Consider the following 17563-nt stretch of genomic DNA (forward strand, 5'->3'; position numbering starts at 1 on the left):
TCACTGCTCGGGGGGACACTCACTGCCCGGGGGGACACTCACTGCTCGGGGGTACACTCACTGCCCGGGGCTACTCTCACTGCTCGGGGGGACACTCACTGCCCGGGGGGACACTCACTGCTCGGGGGTACACTCACTGCTCGGGGGGACACTCACTGCTCGGGGGGACACTCACTGCCCGGGGGGACACTCACTGCTCGGGGGGACACTCACTGCCCGGGGGGACACTCACTGCTCGGGGGGACACTCACTGCCCAGGGGTACGCTCACTGCCCGGGGGTACGCTCACTGCTCGGGGGGACACTCACTGCCCAGGGGTACGCTCACTGCCCGGGGGTACGCTCACTGCTCGGGGGGACACTCACTGCTCGGGGGTACACTCACTGCCCAGGGGGGACACTCACTGCCCGGGGGGACACTCACTGCCCAGGGGGGACACTCACTGCCCGGGGGGACACTCACTGCTCGGGGGGACACTCACTGCTCGGGGGTACACTCACTGCTCGGGGGGACACTCACTGCTCGGGGGTACACTCACTGCCCGGGGGTACACTCACTGCCCAGGGGGTACACTCACTGCCCGGGGGTACACTCACTGCCCGGGGGTACACTCACTGCCCGGGGGGACACTCACTGCCCGGGGGTACACTCACTGCTCGGGGGGACACTCACTGCTCGGGGGTACACTCACTGCCCAGGGGGGACACTCACTGCCCGGGGGGACACTCACTGCTCGGGGGTACACTCACTGCTCGGGGGGACACTCACTGCCCGGGGGTACACTCACTGCTCGGGGGTACACTCACTGCTCGGGGGGGACACTCACTGCCCGGGGGGACACTCACTGCCCAGGGGGGACACTCACTGCCCACTGGGGACACTCACTGCCCGGGGGTACACTCACTGCTCGGGGGGACACTCACTGCTCGGGCGGACACTCACTGCCCAGGGGTACGCTCACTGCCCGTGGGTACACTCACTGCTCGGGGGGACACTCACTGCCCAGGGGTACGCTCACTGCCCAGGGGGTACACTCACTGCTCGGGGGGACAGTCACTGCTCGGGGGTACACTCACTGCCCGGGGGTACACTCACTGCTCGGGGGTACACTCACTGCTCGGGGGGACACTCACTGCCCAGGGGTACGCTCACTGCCCGGGGGTACACTCACTGCCCGGGGGGACACTCACTGCCCAGGGGGGACACTCACTGCTCGGGGGTACACTCACTGCCCGGGGGGACACTCACTGCCCAGGGGGACACTCACTGCTCGGGGGTACACTCACTGCTCGGGGGGACACTCACTGCCCAGGGGGGACACTCACTGCCCAGGGGGGACACTCACTGCTCGGGGGTACACTCACTGCCCGGGGGGACACTCACTGCCCAGGGGGGACACTCACTGCTCGGGGGTACACTCACTGCCCGGGGGGACACTCACTGCCCAGGGGGGACACTCACTGCCCAGGGGGTACACTCACTGCCCGGGGGTACACTCACTGCCCGGGGGTACGCTCACTGCTCGGGGGGACACTCACTGCCCAGGGGGGACACTCACTGCCCGGGGGGACACTCACTGCTCGGGGGGACACTCACTGCTCGGGGGGACACTCACTGCTCGGGGGTACACTCACTGCCCGGGGGGACACTCACTGCTCGGGGGCACGCTCACTGCCCGGGGGTACGCTCACTGCTCGGGGGGACACTCACTGCTCGGGGGGACGCTCACTGCCCGGGGGTACGCTCACTGCTCGGGGGGACACTCACTGCCCGGGGGGACACTCACTGCTCAGGGGGACGCTCACTGCCCGGGGGGACACTCACTGCCCGGGGGGACACTCACTGCTCGGGGGTACGCTCACTGCTCGGGGGGACACTCACTGCTCGGGGGGACGCTCACTGCCCGGGGGGCACTCACTGCTCGGGGGGACACTCACTGCTCGGGGGACACTCACTGCTCGGGGGGCACTCACTGCTCGGGGGGACACTCACTGCTCGGGGGGACACTCACTGCTCGGGGGTACGCTCACTGCTCGGGGGGACACTCACTGCTCGGGGGGACACTCACTGCCCGGGGGGTACACTCACTGCCCGGGGGTTACACTCACTGCCCGGGGGTACACTCACTGCCCGGGGGGACACTCACTGCTCGGGGGGACACTCACTGCCCGGGGGTACACTCACTGCTCGGGGGGACACTCACTGCTCGGGGGTACGCTCACTGCTCGGGGGGACACTCACTGCCCGGGGGGACACTCACTGCTCGGGGGGACGCTCACTGCTCGGGGGGACACTCACTGCTCGGGGGGACACTCACTGCTCGGGGTGACACTCTGCTCGGGGGGACACTCACTGCCCGGGGGTACACTCACTGCCCGGGGGTACACTCACTGCTCGGGGGGACACTCACTGCCCGGGGGTACACTCACTGCTCGGGGGGACACTCACTGCTCGGGGGGTACACTCACTGCTCGGGGGGACACTCACTGCTCGGGGGGTACAGTCACTGCTCGGGGGGACACTCACTGCCCGGGGGTACACTCACTGCCCGGGGGTACACTCACTGCCTGGGGGGACGCTCACTGCCCGGGGGGACACTCACTGCCCGGGGGTACACTCACTGCCCGGGGGGACACTCACTGCTCGGGGGGACACTCACTGCCCGGGGGGGGGGAACACTCACTGCCCGGGGGAACACTCACTGCCCGGGGGGACACTCACTGCTCGGGGGGACACTCACTGCCCGGGGGGACACTCACTGCCCGGGGGGACACTCACTGCCCGGGGGTACGCTCACTGCCCGGGGGTACGCTCACTGCCCGGGGGGACACTCACTGCTCGGGGGGACACTCACTGCTCGGGGGAACACTCACTGCTCGGGGGGACAGTCACTGCTCGGGGGTACACTCACTGCCCGGGGGTACACTCACTGCTCGGGGGTACACTCACTGCTCGGGGGGACACTCACTGCCCAGGGGTACGCTCACTGCCCGGGGGTACACTCACTGCCCGGGGGGACACTCACTGCCCAGGGGGGACACTCACTGCTCGGGGGTACGCTCACTGCTCGGGGGGACACTCACTGCCCAGGGGGGACACTCACTGCTCGGGGGTACACTCACTGCCCGGGGGGACACTCACTGCCCAGGGGGGACACTCACTGCTCGGGGGTACACTCACTGCCCGGGGGTACGCTCACTGCTCGGGGGGACACTCACTGCCCAGGGGGGACACTCACTGCCCGGGGGGACACTCACTGCTCGGGGGGACACTCACTGCTCGGGGGGACACTCACTGCTCGGGGGTACACTCACTGCCCGGGGGGACACTCACTGCTCGGGGGGACGCTCACTGCCCGGGGGTACGCTCACTGCTCGGGGGGACACTCACTGCTCGGGGGGACGCTCACTGCCCGGGGGTACACTCACTGCTCGGGGGGACACTCACTGCTCGGGGGGACACTCACTGCCCGGGGGGACACTCACTGCTCGGGGGGACGCTCACTGCCCGGGGGGACACTCACTGCCCGGGGGGACACTCACTGCTCGGGGGTACGCTCACTGCTCGGGGGGACACTCACTGCTCGGGGGGACGCTCACTGCCCGGGGGGCACTCACTGCTCGGGGGGCACTCACTGCTCGGGGGGACACTCACTGCTCGGGGGGACACTCACTGCTCGGGGGTACGCTCACTGCTCGGGGGGACACTCACTGCTCGGGGGGACACTCACTGCCCGGGGGGTACACTCACTGCCCGGGGGGTACACTCACTGCCCGGGGGTACACTCACTGCCCGGGGGGACACTCACTGCTCGGGGGGACACTCACTGCCCGGGGGTACACTCACTGCCCGGGGGTACACTCACTGCTCGGGGGGACACTCACTGCTCGGGGGTACGCTCACTGCCCGGGGGGACACTCACTGCTCGGGGGTACGCTCACTGCTCGGGGGGACACTCACTGCCCGGGGGGACACTCACTGCTCGGGGGGACGCTCACTGCTCGGGGGGACACTCACTGCTCAGGGGGACACTCACTGCTCGGGGGGACTCTCTGCTCGGGGGGACACTCACTGCCCGGGGGGACACTCACTGCCCGGGGGTACACTCACTGCTCGGGGGGACACTCACTGCTCGGGGGGACACTCACTGCCCGGGGGGACACTCACTGCTCGGGGGTACGCTCACTGCTCGAGGGGACACTCACTGCCCGGGGGGACACTCACTGCTCGGGGGGACGCTCACTGCTCGGGGGGACACTCACTGCTCGGGGGGACACTCACTGCTCGGGGGGACACTCTGCTCGGGGGGACACTCACTGCCCGGGGGGACACTCACTGCCCGGGGGGACACTCACTGCCCGGGGGTACACTCACTGCCCGGGGGGACGCTCACTGCCCAGGGGGACACTCACTGCCCGGGGGGACACTCACTGCTCGGGGGGACACTCACTGCTCGGGGGGACACTCTGCTCGGGGGGACACTCACTGCCCGGGGGGACACTCACTGCCCGGGGGGACACTCACTGCCCGGGGGTACACTCACTGCTCGGGGGGACACTCACTGCTCGGGGGGACACTCACTGCCCGGGGGGACACTCACTGCTCGGGGGGACGCTCACTGCCCGGGGGGACACTCACTGCTCGGGGGGCACTCACTGCTCGGGGGGACACTCACTGCTCGGGGGGCACTCACTGCTCGGGGGGACACTCACTGCCCGGGGGGACACTCACTGCCCGGGGGGACACTCACTGCTCGGGGGGACACTCACTGCCCGGGGGGACACTCACTGCCCGGGGGTACACTCACTGCCCGGGGGGACACTCACTGCTCGGGGGGACACTCACTGCCCGGGGGTACGCTCACTGCTCGGGGGGACACTCACTGCTCGGGGGGCACTCACTGCTCGGGGGGACACTCACTGCCTGGGGGGTGGGACACTCACTGCCTGGGGGGGGGGACACTCACTGCCCAGGGTGGGTACACTCATTGCCCAGGGGTACACTCACTGCCCGGGGGTACGCTCACTGCCCGGGGGGGGGGACACTCACTGCTCGGGGGTACACTCACTGCTCGGGGGGACACTCACTGCCCGGGGGGACACTCACTGCCCGGGGGTACACTCACTGCTCGGGGGTACACTCACTGCTCGGGGGGACACTCACTGCTCGGGGGGACACTCACTGCTCGGGGGGACACTCACTGCCCAGGGGGTACACTCACTGCTCGGGGGGTACACTCACTGCCCGGGGGGACACTCACTGCCCGGGGGGACACTCACTGCCCGGGGGGACACTCACTGCTCAGGGGGGGTACACACACTGCCCAGGGGGGTACACTCACTGCCCAGGGGGGACACTCACTGTACAGGGGGGTCACTCACTGCCCAGGGGTACACACACTGCCCAGGGGGGTACGCTCACTGCTCAGGGGTACACTCACTGTCCAGGGGGGTCACTCACTGCCCAGGGGGGACACTCATTGCCCAGGGGTACACTCACTGTCCAGGGGGGTCACTCACTGCCCAGGGGGGACACTCACTGCCCAGGGAGTACGCTCACTGCCCAGGGGGACACTCTCGAAAGTTATAGAGCGTACCTACGCGCGCGTTACCTCTGAAGAAAGCTTACGCTTCCCCGACGGTCGTAAGCGTATTTACTTTTCGGTTGGACGAAAATTGTTCGCGCCTTATGCAAAAAACTTCAAAATTAAACTCATTATTTGCTACTTAGCATTGATTGACTGACGTCAAGGTTCGACCAATCCTGTGCCGTCACGATTGACCAATCCTACAGTACAGTCCCCTGATGGTTGGCCAATCGGTGTGTGTGTGTGGGCGGGACTAATCGTTTTCATCTCAGGGATGTGGCAGCCATTGTTTCACTGCTTCCAGCTCAAACTATTCTGTTCATCCAGCTTTGAAAAAGTTAGTATCTCTTTTAAAAATAACATAAGATTTACCAAAAACGTTTTATAAGTACTTTCACTTTAATCTTTCAAGGTATTAAAAGGTAGAAATGTTGCCCAGCAGCAGATTCACAAAGGGACAGAGAGGCAGGGCCCAAAAGCCTGGGACTCGATTTAAAATGTTGCCCGGCAGCAGATTCACAGAGGGACACAGAGAGGCCCCAAAGCCTGGCACTCGATTTAAACCGCCCGGCCCAAAACAGCCCTGGCAAAGCCGGGCTCCCCCAGCTAGTATTTACATAAACATATAACTACAATATATGGGGCAGTGCGGTTAGCAGTTCAGTAGGCGCACTGCCTGTGGATAGAAACTGTTCTTAAACCTGCTGGTCCTGGTTCGGATGCTGCGGTACCGACGTCCGGACCGCAGGAGGGAGAACAGTTTGTGCCCAGGGTGATTGGGGTCCTGGATGATGGAGCGGGCCTTGTTCCGGCACCTGGTCTGGAAGATCTCCTCGATGGATGGAAGTGCGCACCCGATGATCTTTTCTGCCGTATTCACAACTCTCTGGATGGCTTTCTTGTTCTGTGCAGTGGTGTTACCATACCACACATTGACACCACTCGTCAGGACACTCTCTATGGTGCCGCAGTAAAAGTTCACAAGCCACTGTGTGCTTATGCCGCATTTCCTCAGGCACCGTAGAGGGTAAAGGCGCTGGTGTGCCTTCTTCAGCATAGCCTCAGTATTATGGTTCCAGGCCAGGTCATCAGAGATCTGCAGTCCCAGGAATCGGAAGCAACTGACGACTTCCACTGGTGTCCCGTCTATGCTGATGGGGCAATGGTTCCCTCGGTGGCTTCCGAAGTCCACGATGAGCTCCTTAGTTTTGCCAACGTTCAGGGCAAGGTTGTTGTCATTGCACCATCTCATCAGCTGGACTATCTCATCTCTGTACTCCGTCTCGTCATCGTTGCTTATCAGGCCAATTACTGTGGTGTCGTCGGCAAACTTGATAATCCGGTTATTGCTGTGTATGGCTGTACAGTCATGTGTAAACAGAGAGTACAGCCAAGGACTGAGGCAGCAGCCTTGTGGCGCTCCGGTGTTGAGGACCAGAGTGGATGAGGTGTTGTTCCCTATTTTCACCACTTGAGGCCTACCAGTCAAGAAATCCAGAATCCAATTACAGATGGGGGTGCCCAGGCCTAGGTCCCTCAGTTTCAGGACCAGCTTGGAGGGAATAATAGTATTAAATGCAGAGCTGTAGTCAATGAACAACAGTCTTTTGAAAGCGCTGGGTTGGCCATGCATCACTCACTGCCCGGGGGGACACTCACTGCCCAGGGGGGGACACTCACTGCCCGGGGTGACACTCACTGCCCAGGGGTACACTCACTGCCCGGGGGGACACTCACTGCCCAGGGGGGACACTCACTGCCCAGGGGGACACTCACTGCCCAGGGGGGGACACTCACTGCCCGGGGTGACACTCACTGCCCGGGGGGGGGGGACACTCACTGCCCAGGGGTACACTCACTGCCCGGGGGGACACTCACTGCCCAGGGGGGACACTCACTGCCCAGGGGGATACTCACTGCCCAGGGGGGACACTCACTGCCCAGGGGGGACACTCACTGCCCGGGAGTACGCTCACTGCCCAGGGGGGACACTCACTGCCCGGGGAGACACTCACTGCCCAGGGAGTACGCTCACTGCCCAGGGGGACACTCACTGCCCAGGGGGTACACTCACTGCCCGGGGTGACACTCACTGCCCAGGGGGGGGACACTCACTGCCCAGGGGTACACTCACTGCCCGGGGGGACACTCACTGCCCAGGGGGGACACTCACTGCCCAGGGGGACACTCACTGCCCAGGGGGGACACTCACTGCCCAGGGGGGACGCTCACTGCCCGGGAGTACGCTCACTGCCCAAGGGGGACACTCACTGCCCGGGGAGACACTCACTGCCCAGGGAGTATGCTCACTGCCCAGGGGGGACACTCACTGCCCCGGGGCGGACACTCACTGCCCAGGGGCGGACACTCACTGCCCAGGGGGTACACTCACTGCCCAGGGGGTACACTCACTGCCCAGGGGGGACACTCACTGCCCAGGGGGGACACTTCGGGGATGTGTTTTGTGAACTGGGATCTCTTCCGGTGACATTGTTTACCCGGGGTCACAGTGCCTCACCCGGGAAATGGGGGTGTATGTTGATCCTAAGGTAAGAGCAACACCAAGCACAATCAGATATCTTGAGGTGCACTTGGTGACGCTGCCCCTTTAAGGGAGTAAGCATCAAGAAAAAGGAATTATTTTGCTCACAGCCGGCAGCCTCGAACCACAGAGCGAGCAGGTTAAAAACTATTTTATAACCTTTGATGATTACTAAGTAACTGCTCGGGAACTGGGCCAGACTCACTCAATGGCAAAGTTGCACTTTGATCTGTCTAAACATTTACTGATTCTGTTGGTTTCCCAGGAGGTTTGGGCTTTAGAAGCAATCTAGAGAACCACTTGGCCTAACACTAGGCATGGGCCTACAAGCCTCATTAAATTTTAGGAGCAAGTAGGTGGCTTCATTTGCAATTCTGATAACAGTTTTTTTTTAAAGTGGGGCGATTATTAAAGCGGCAATACTGAGCTAAATTCATAGAATCATAGAATCATGTAGAACAGAAGGAGGCCATTCGACCCATCGTGCCTCTGCTGGCTCTTTGAAAGAGCTCCCCAATTAGTCCCGCTCACCTGCTCTTTACCCCATAGTCTTACAGGGCTTGACAGGGTAGAGGCTGGTTCCCCTGGCTGGGGAGTCTAGAACCAGGGGTCACAGTCTCAGGATAAGGAGTCGGCCACTTAGGACTGAGATGAAGAGAGATTTCTTCACTCAGAGGGTGGTGAATCTTTGAAATTCTCCTACCCCAGAGGGCTGTGGATGCTCAGTCATTGAGCATGTTCAAGACTACCAGCAATTCAAGAAGAAGGCCCACCACCATCACCATCTTCTCAAGGGCAACTAGGGATGGGCAATAAATGCCGGTCTTGCCAGTGATGCCCACATCCCATGAATGAATTGGAAAAACGCTGGCCCACTACCATCGCCGCTGCACTGTGTTGGTAGTCAATGGCCTCCTACTTGTGTGTGGATGCTGGACAAACACAAGAGAGAAGTTGGCTGTGAAGCCTTTGTGCCTGAATAGTCTGCTCACACATTCCGTCCGGGTTCACATGCAAAGAGTGACCATTTTGGCCAGTGCCCTTTGAACCCAGGATAGCTCAGAGCCTCCAAGACTGAAAGGGAGTAAACTGACAGGGAAAATAGGCACGCCTGGAATTTTCACAGCGGCTCTCCCGATTCCCCACCGCAGAGTCCCTGGATGAACAGCGGAAATGGCTGCCCCTCTAGGACTAGTTACAGTGGGAGATCTGGAAAGCCCAGAAGAAATTCTCCCCCTATCGATTTTTATTAAAAAGTGTTTGACTAAAAGTGCCCGACACATCTGTTTTGATTTGAAAAAAGAAAGAAAGAACTTGCATTTCTATAGCGCCTTTCACGACCTCAGGACATCCCAAAGCGCTTTACAGCCAATGAAGTACTTTTGAAGTGTAGTCACTGTTGTAAATGTAGGAAACGCAGCAGTCAATTTGCGCACAGCAAGCTCCCACAAACAGCAATGTGATAATGACCAGACAATCTATTTTAGTGATATAAAAACAGAAGATGCTGAAAACACTCAGCAGGTCAGGCAGCATCTGCGGAGCGAGAAGCAGAGTTAACGATTCAGGTCAATGGACCTTTCGTCAGAACGTCAAGAACTCAGAGATGAAGTAGATTTTTAAGCAAGTGCAGGGGCGGGGAAACTCCCCTGCTCTTCTTCAAATAGTGCCGTGGGATCTTTTACGTTCACCTGAGAGAGCAGACGGGACCTCGGTTTAACGTCACATCCGAAAGACGGCACCTCCGACAGTGCAGCGCTCCCTCGGTACTGCAATGGAGTGTCAGCCTAAAATTGTGCTCAAGTCTCTGGAGTAGGACTGTACCCACAACCTTCTGACTCAGAAGCGAGAGCGCCGCCCAGCACCTGCCACAACACAATGACATAAACCACGTGGCTTCAATTGGCTGCAATAACACTGTGACAAAAAGAAAATAATCTTCTGTGGCTCCTCTCTAGCCCTAAAGAAAAACAGGTTTTCCAGAGTCTTGTGACCGCCCCTTTAATGCATTGGATTGCTCCTTCCCTTTAGGACACAAGACGGGAATGGGAGAAGTAGTTTTACAATATTTTTTTATTACAGATTACATCATAGCCAGCTAATCAGGAGCATCTGTTGACAACAGTGCGTAGTTCGAGTGTAATGCACGTTAAGCCGACAATGTTGCGTAAACAACTGCCCCTCCCTCTCCGTCGCAATTTATATCTTCTAACAATTTATATAAAATTAAACCAGAAAGAGCTGAAATTTTACACCGTCGCTACCAGCTGAAAGGCTGGGTTTTTTTTCGAAGGATTTACATTTATAGAGTGCCTCTCACATTGCAAAGTGCTTCATAATCAATGAATTGTGTTTTGAAGTGCAGTCGTTATTGTTATGTAGTAAACGCGTCAGCCAATTTGTGCACAGCAAGGTCCCACAAACAGCAAATGACGTAAAGAACCAGCTCAAAAATAACAACAGAAAACGCTGGAGATACTCAGCAGGCCAGGCAACATCCGTGGAGAGAGAAACAGAGCTAACGTTTCAGGTCGCAGACCCTTCATCAGAACTGAGAAAAAAGCAGGAAATGAAACGGATGAAAAAGCAAGTTTGGGGGCTGGGAAATGGGGGAGGGGATGAAAGAACAAAAGGGAAGGTCTGTGAGAGGTGAAGAGACATTGGCCTAGAAATTCAGTGGGCTGCGCCACCAGTTTGTGCCCAAAGAGGGCACTCAGTGGCTTTAGCGCCACTGGCCACACCTCCCGCGATATTTAGCGGGGCGCTAATGGCGGCGTTAGCCTGTAGCGCTGCGCCGTCACCGATGACTTCATCGGTGTGCGCAGCGCCCCGCTCCCGCCCCGATGACCATATTTGGTCGCGCCCGCCTCTTTAACGCCGGTCGCAAATCACGACCGGTTCACAGGGGCCTACCTGTGGCGGTAGTGGCGCTAGTTAAGGTGGAGGTGCGGGGCGGCTGCTTTTTCGGCGGCCGCCTGCCAGCACCTCCGTCCCCGGCCTCCTAAACCCCCCCCCCCCCCCGCGGCGTTGCCGGCTGCTTCCCGAGAGCCCGGCACTTCTCCTTGGTGCCGGGCTCATTTGCCGGCACTCGCGATCGGGGATCGCGCTGTTGCAGGCACCTCCCCCTTAACAGTGGGAGGAAGGCCTGCAGTACCGCAGCGTGCCGTGCCACAGCGTGTGGTGCTGCGACCCTTAGCGCGCCGATATTCAGGGTGAGCGCCCCAAGCGGGGCGCGGGAAGCCTCGAGTAGCGGCCCGCTTCCATTTGGGGCGCAGAAACTGAATATCGGGATGGCGCAAGTGGCTCCGCTCGCAGCGGTAATTCCAGCGCCCAGGCGAGCTTGGCGCCCCAAATGGCGCCCAACTGAATTTTTAGCCCATTAAGAGATATTCAAGGCGAGACGAGATGGTAATAGGACAGGTAAAGAGACAAAGGATGGCTCTAGATGAAGTGTGAAATACGCTGGCAGAGTGAAAGACCAGCTCAGTTGTTTTGGTGGAGTAGAGTGAAGAGGCAGTGCTGGCCAAGGCACCAGGAGAACTCCCTACTCTACTTGGAATAGGGCCATGGGATCTTTCATCATACCTGACCAGGCAGATAGAGCCTTGGTTTTATAACGCCTCAACATAGTATTTACAGCACTGAAACAGGCCATTCGGCCCAACTGGTCCGTGCCGGTGTTTATGCTCCACACGACCCTCCTCCCACCCCTCTTCACCTCACCCTATCAGCATATCCCTCTATTCCTTTCTCCCTCATGTGCTTATCTAGGAAACGCGGCAGTCAATTTGCACACAGCGAGCTCCCACAAACAGCAGTGTGATAATGAGCAGATCATCTAGTTTTTTTGGTGTTGTTGATTGAGGGATAAATATTTTCCAGGACACCGGGGAGAATTCCCCTGCTCTTCTTCGAAATAGTGCAGTGGGATCTCTTGAATCCACCCGAGAGAGCAGACTGGGCCTCGGTTTAACATCTCACCCAAAAGACAGCACCTCCGACAGTGCAGCACTCCCTCAGTACAGCCTGGATTAGGTGCTCAAAATCACTGGAGTGGGACGTGAAACCACAAGCTTCTGACTCAGAGGCAAGAGTGCTACCAACTGAGCCATGGCTGCCAATCGTGATGAATGAAGTATATCTACTTTGACAATGTCGTTAGTTGTGTGAGATCAGCACATGCCGATTGTCCTAGACTCCTCCTAAACAACAACTTGCATTTATATAGCGCCTTTGTAATGAAATGTGTTTGGCTTGCCTGTATTCGTTTTGCACTCATGTATATTACCCTCCCCCACACGGTGTATAGTTTCACTTCCTCTTTCCTGACTAACCTGGAATGTTCCAGGTCTTGGCTCTTGGCTCCGCCCCTGACTTCTCTTACATAAAGATCCCAGGATCTATATGACTCATTCCTGCGAGCCAGTCAGTGTGTTGAGATGTTAGCTCTGATCTTAGTGATTAAAAGCCAACTTGTTAAGGTCTATAACTTCTAGTTTTGTGGTTATTGAAGGCACATCAGCCTTTAAAGTAGTAAAACATCCCAAGGTGCTTCACGGGAGTGATTATCAAACATAATTTGACACCGAGCCACATAAGAAGATATTAGGACAGGTGGCCAAAAGCTTGGTCAAAGAGGTAGGTTTTAAGGAGAGTCTTAAAAGAGGTGGAGAGGTTTAGGGAGGGAATTCCAGAGCTTGGGGCCCAGGTAGCTGAAGGCACGGCCGCCAATGCTGGAGCGATGAAAATCGGAGATGCACAAGAGGCCAGAATTGGAGGAGCGCAGAGATCACGGGAAGGGTTGTAGGTCTGGAGGAGGTTACGGAGATAGGGAAGGGTGAGACCATGGAGGGATTTGAACACAAATATGAGAATTTTAAAATTGAGGCGTTGCCGGGCTGGGAGCCAATATAATCCTCTTCCCTGTGCTGCTGAAACTCCAGTCCATGCTTTCATCCACCTTCCTCTAAGGCTCTCCTCACCAGTCTTGCTTTAACTGCCATATGCAAACTCCAGTGAATCCAGAATGCCACAGCCTGTACACCATAATTTCACTCCTTGCCAAGCTTCACTCCCTGATCCCTAGTAGATTGACTTCCTGATCCTCGCTGTCTGGGTTAGCCTGACACAGTAGGCAGGGAGGGGGTTGGAACCGGTGGCGAGGGAAGGGAGTTTGTGGCTGGAGTTCAAGACGTTGGTCTTCCCAATGTTCAACTGGAGGAAATTGCAGCTCATCCAGGACTTTGGGGGCGATTTTAACCCTACTCGCTCAGCAGAAACCTGGCGGGTGGGCAGTTAAAATCGCCCGGGGCTCTTACCTGTCCAAAAACCGCCATGATCGCAACATCTGCAATTTCAACCTGCTCTCCTGAGCAGGCAGCCAGGACAGGCGCCTGGAGCCAACAGGGTCTTTCTTTACACACGCATGTTGCATCCCGATGACATCACTGAGACCCGACTGTCATTTTAACTCAGGCCTGAGCGGGGAACCCACCTGGAGATAAAATCGCGGCCATGGCTGACAACACAGAGGCTCTGGAGGCCCTGTAAGAGAGAGAGAGAGAGAGCTGGTGGTGAGGTAGAGCTGGGTCCTCATCAGCGTATGTGTGGGCCTGGCACATATTTAATCTACATTGCCGGGCAGGAAACCCATTGGATCGGGTGGAATGCTGATTTTACACCCCGGCCAACATTACCCTCCTCATCTCCGTCCTAAATAGCTGACCTCTTATCCTGAGACTATGACCCCCTAGTTCTAGACACTCCAGCCAGGGGAAACAACCTCTCAGCATCTACCCTGTAAAGCCCTCTAAGAATGTTATACATTGCAATGAGATCACCTCTCATTCTTCTAAACTCCAGAGTGTATAGGACCCTTCTACGCAATTCAACATTCAAGGACTTTGGAGAGGAAAGAGGGGTTGGACATGAAGTGAAACTAAAGTTAAACTTAAAAAGAAATAGTAGTTAGGGAATCCCCCTATCACTCAGTGAGATAACGTGCCACTCATTGCAGTACTCAGCCCCAGGCACCATGGTTTGTGTTGATCTCAGCCAGCACTCCAATTGACCTGAAAGTCTCCATGGAGACCTAACCCAGCATGAGTCAGAGCTTACAGGAAAGGAAAAGGTGCCATTGAGGGTTTGGGGCGAGGGGGCGGGAAGGCGTGAATTCTCATTTCACGGAAACAAAATGCGGACAATGGCTGGCATTGCAAGATGTGGATCTGAAATTTCTGAAACTTCCATCCAGGTGCGAGTGCACAAAAGAGGGCAACAGGAACACTGTCCATTCCTTAAATGGTTGCCTAGTCTACCGAGGGAGTGCCGCACTGTCGGAGGTGCCGTCTTTCTGATGAGATGTTAAACCGAGGCCCCGTCTGCCCTCTCGGGTGGATGTAAAAGATCCCAGGGCACTATTTCGAAGGAGAGCAGGGGTGGCAGTGTTCTCCCCGGTGTCCTGGGCCAATATTTATCCCTTAACCAACATAACAAAAACAGATTATTTGGTCATTGTCACATTGCTGTTTGTGGGAGCTTGCTGTGCACTAATTAGCTGCCGCGTTTCCTACATTACAACAGTGACTACACTTCAAAAGTACTTCATTGGCTGTAAAGCGTTTTGGGAGGTCCTGAGGTTGTGAAAGGCGCTATAGAAATAAATGCAAGTCTTTCTTTGTTGCTGATGAAGTCATTGGTCTTACATTGGCTGCGGGCTCAAAGCCATTGTGAGTTTTGTTTACAATCCAAACCGGTTGGGGTGGAAATTTGTTCCTTTCATTTGAAACTGCTGAGTTAGGAAAAAGGGAGCCTCCCACTTTAAAAGTGCAATGGTTGAATTTAAAATCTGTGTACTTATATCGCGCCTTATCGTGTCATCAGAATGTCCCTAAGTTCTCACTTATAGTGAATTGACTGCAGATATCAACCTCGACCTCCTCCTTTTAGACGCTCCTGAAAACCTACCTCTTTTGATCAAACTTTTGGTCACCTGTCCTAATATCTCCTTATGTGGCTCGGTGTCAAATTTTATTTGATAATCGCTCCTGTGAAGCGCCTTGGGACGTTTTATGAAGCTTAAAGGCGCTGTATAAATGCGATAAAAACAGAAAATGCTGGAAACACTCAGCAGGTCAGGCCGCATCTGTGGAGAGAGAAAGGGAGTCAACGGGCTGGATTTTCATTCAGGAGTTGGGTAGGAGGCGGGACTACAACTTTCGGGGTTGTAGTCCCGCCTCCATCGAGATGCGGCCAATCCACGCGATTTTAACTTGATTGACCTTGTTGAGCCCACCATGTGGGCTCAACAGGCCAATTAAGGGCCACCCGGCAACAGGTGATGTCACAGACTGAAATTTCATCTGTCAAGAGGTTTTGACAGATGAAATATCAGCATTTCACAGCTGTTTGAAGCTGTCAAACACTGACAGTCTTACTTCTAACCTGAGTCCTTCTCCACAGACTCAGTTAGAAATCTCTCCTGCACAGTAAGCTGCAGGCTGTCACTTTTGACAGTTCGCAGCCATTCTGCTTTCTGTGCCGGTGAGACGAGGGACTCCCGGGTCCTAAAGGAAGGAAGGCTGAAAAGGTAAGTAAAGGTAATTTAAACTTCTTTAAACACTTTAGACACACCAAACACACTTACCTTTGCACTCATGCACACATCACTCACCTGAACACCCGACATCTCGACCCCTCCAAGTCCTTCACCCCGACGGCCCGCCTCCTCTAACTTGGCGTGGTTTGGAGCCGTCGGGAATCCCACACTTCAGCATTAAAAATAGGGATTAGGCTAAAAACTGCCTGTTAACTACCTGTTAACAGGCAGTTAATTGGCACTAATCCCCTTCCCGCCTCGGGGAGGCGGGTCCCAGTGCGGGGCAGGTATCCGCCTCCTTTGAAACTGGCATGGAGGTAGGTTGGGTGCGGGATGGGGTTGGGACCCTGATTTCGGGATTTTAACCCCCCCCCACGCCTCCAATTCCGCCTCCACGGCCCAATGAAAATCCTGCCCACAATGATTCAGGTCATATAAATGAAGTTGTTCTTGTTGCTGTTCCAGGAATGAGCCTTATATGGAAATTGCCCTCAAAGGACGACCCGGCCTATTTAAACCCTCACACTGGAGTTTGGAGATTGATGAGCAGAAGGTTTGTAATTGGCGACAGCACTTTGCTTCCAGGTGCTGTGACTAATGCGTTCCCGTCGATGAAATAAAAGTACAACCCAACTGCTGGAGTTGGTTGGGCTTTCAATGGTGCAACAATGAAGCACAATCCTCTCAAGTGGGATGAGTTAAGGGCAGAACGTAATTAAAAGGATTTATTTATTTGTCCTTGAGATGTGGACATCGCTGGCAAGGCCAGCTTTTATTGCCCAACCCTAGTTGCCCCAAGAAGGTGGCGGTGAGCCACCTTCTTGAACCGCTGCAGTCCGTGTGGTGGGGGGATGCTCCGGGAATGGTACTGGGTAAAAGACTTTTATTTATATAGCACCTTTTACGACCACCAGATGTCCCAAAGAAATACCTTTGAAGTGGAGTCACTGTTGTAATGTAGGAAACACGGCAGCCAATTTGCGCACAGCAAGCTCCCACAAACAGCAGTGTGATAATGACCAGATAATCTGTTTTAGTGATGTTGGTTGAGGGATAAATATTGGTCCCAGGAAGAACTCTCCTGCTTTTCTTCAAAATAGTGGCCGTGGGATCTTTTACATCCACCTGAGAGAGCAGACGGGGCCTCGGTTTAACATTTCATCTGAAAGACGGCACCTCCGACAGTGCAGCACTCCCTCAGTACTGCACTGGGAGTGTCAGCCTAGATTTTATGCTCAAGTCTATGGAGTGGGACTTGAACGCAGAATGTGTAGGAGGCAGGTTTCTGTTCCATTTTGGTTTTACTAATTGGGCCTCTTGTGAGAGTCAGGATTGACCAGGATGGCCAGTGCATTCTGTGGTGCTCCCATCTGGGGAGATCGTGGATGTTGGGTCAGGATAGGGATAGGCTTGGCTGTAATGAATAGCCTGTCTGGTGTCAGAGAGTGGCCAAGGTAGAAAGCAGAGATCTGGCACCTGAGGGACTATAAACCTGAACGCGTAACGCGAAAATTAGGGAGAACTGACCTAATCAATCCAGCTGATTAAGTGGCAATCAGCACTCAATTACTAGTGAGTAATATGATTAGTGTGTATCCAAAGAAAGAGCCAGTAAAGGGATAATGTGATTGTTGCACAGTTCACACTACTAATGTGACGTAACTAGGCTCAGTTGCTAGCACTCTTGCTTCAGAAGAGACACTCCAGGAGAGACAGAGGGAGCGCCCCTTGTCTGAGATGCTGCTGTCCCTCTGGTGAAACCTTAAACAGAGGCTCTGCCTGCCTGTTCAAGTGGTTCAGGTGGCTATTAAAGATTCATAGGAACGTAGGAACCGCT

This window comes from Somniosus microcephalus, chromosome 13 (assembly GCF_052327205.1).
Source record: "Somniosus microcephalus isolate GS21.2 chromosome 13, FLI_Smic_1.0, whole genome shotgun sequence".
Lineage (NCBI taxonomy): Eukaryota > Metazoa > Chordata > Chondrichthyes > Squaliformes > Somniosidae > Somniosus > Somniosus microcephalus.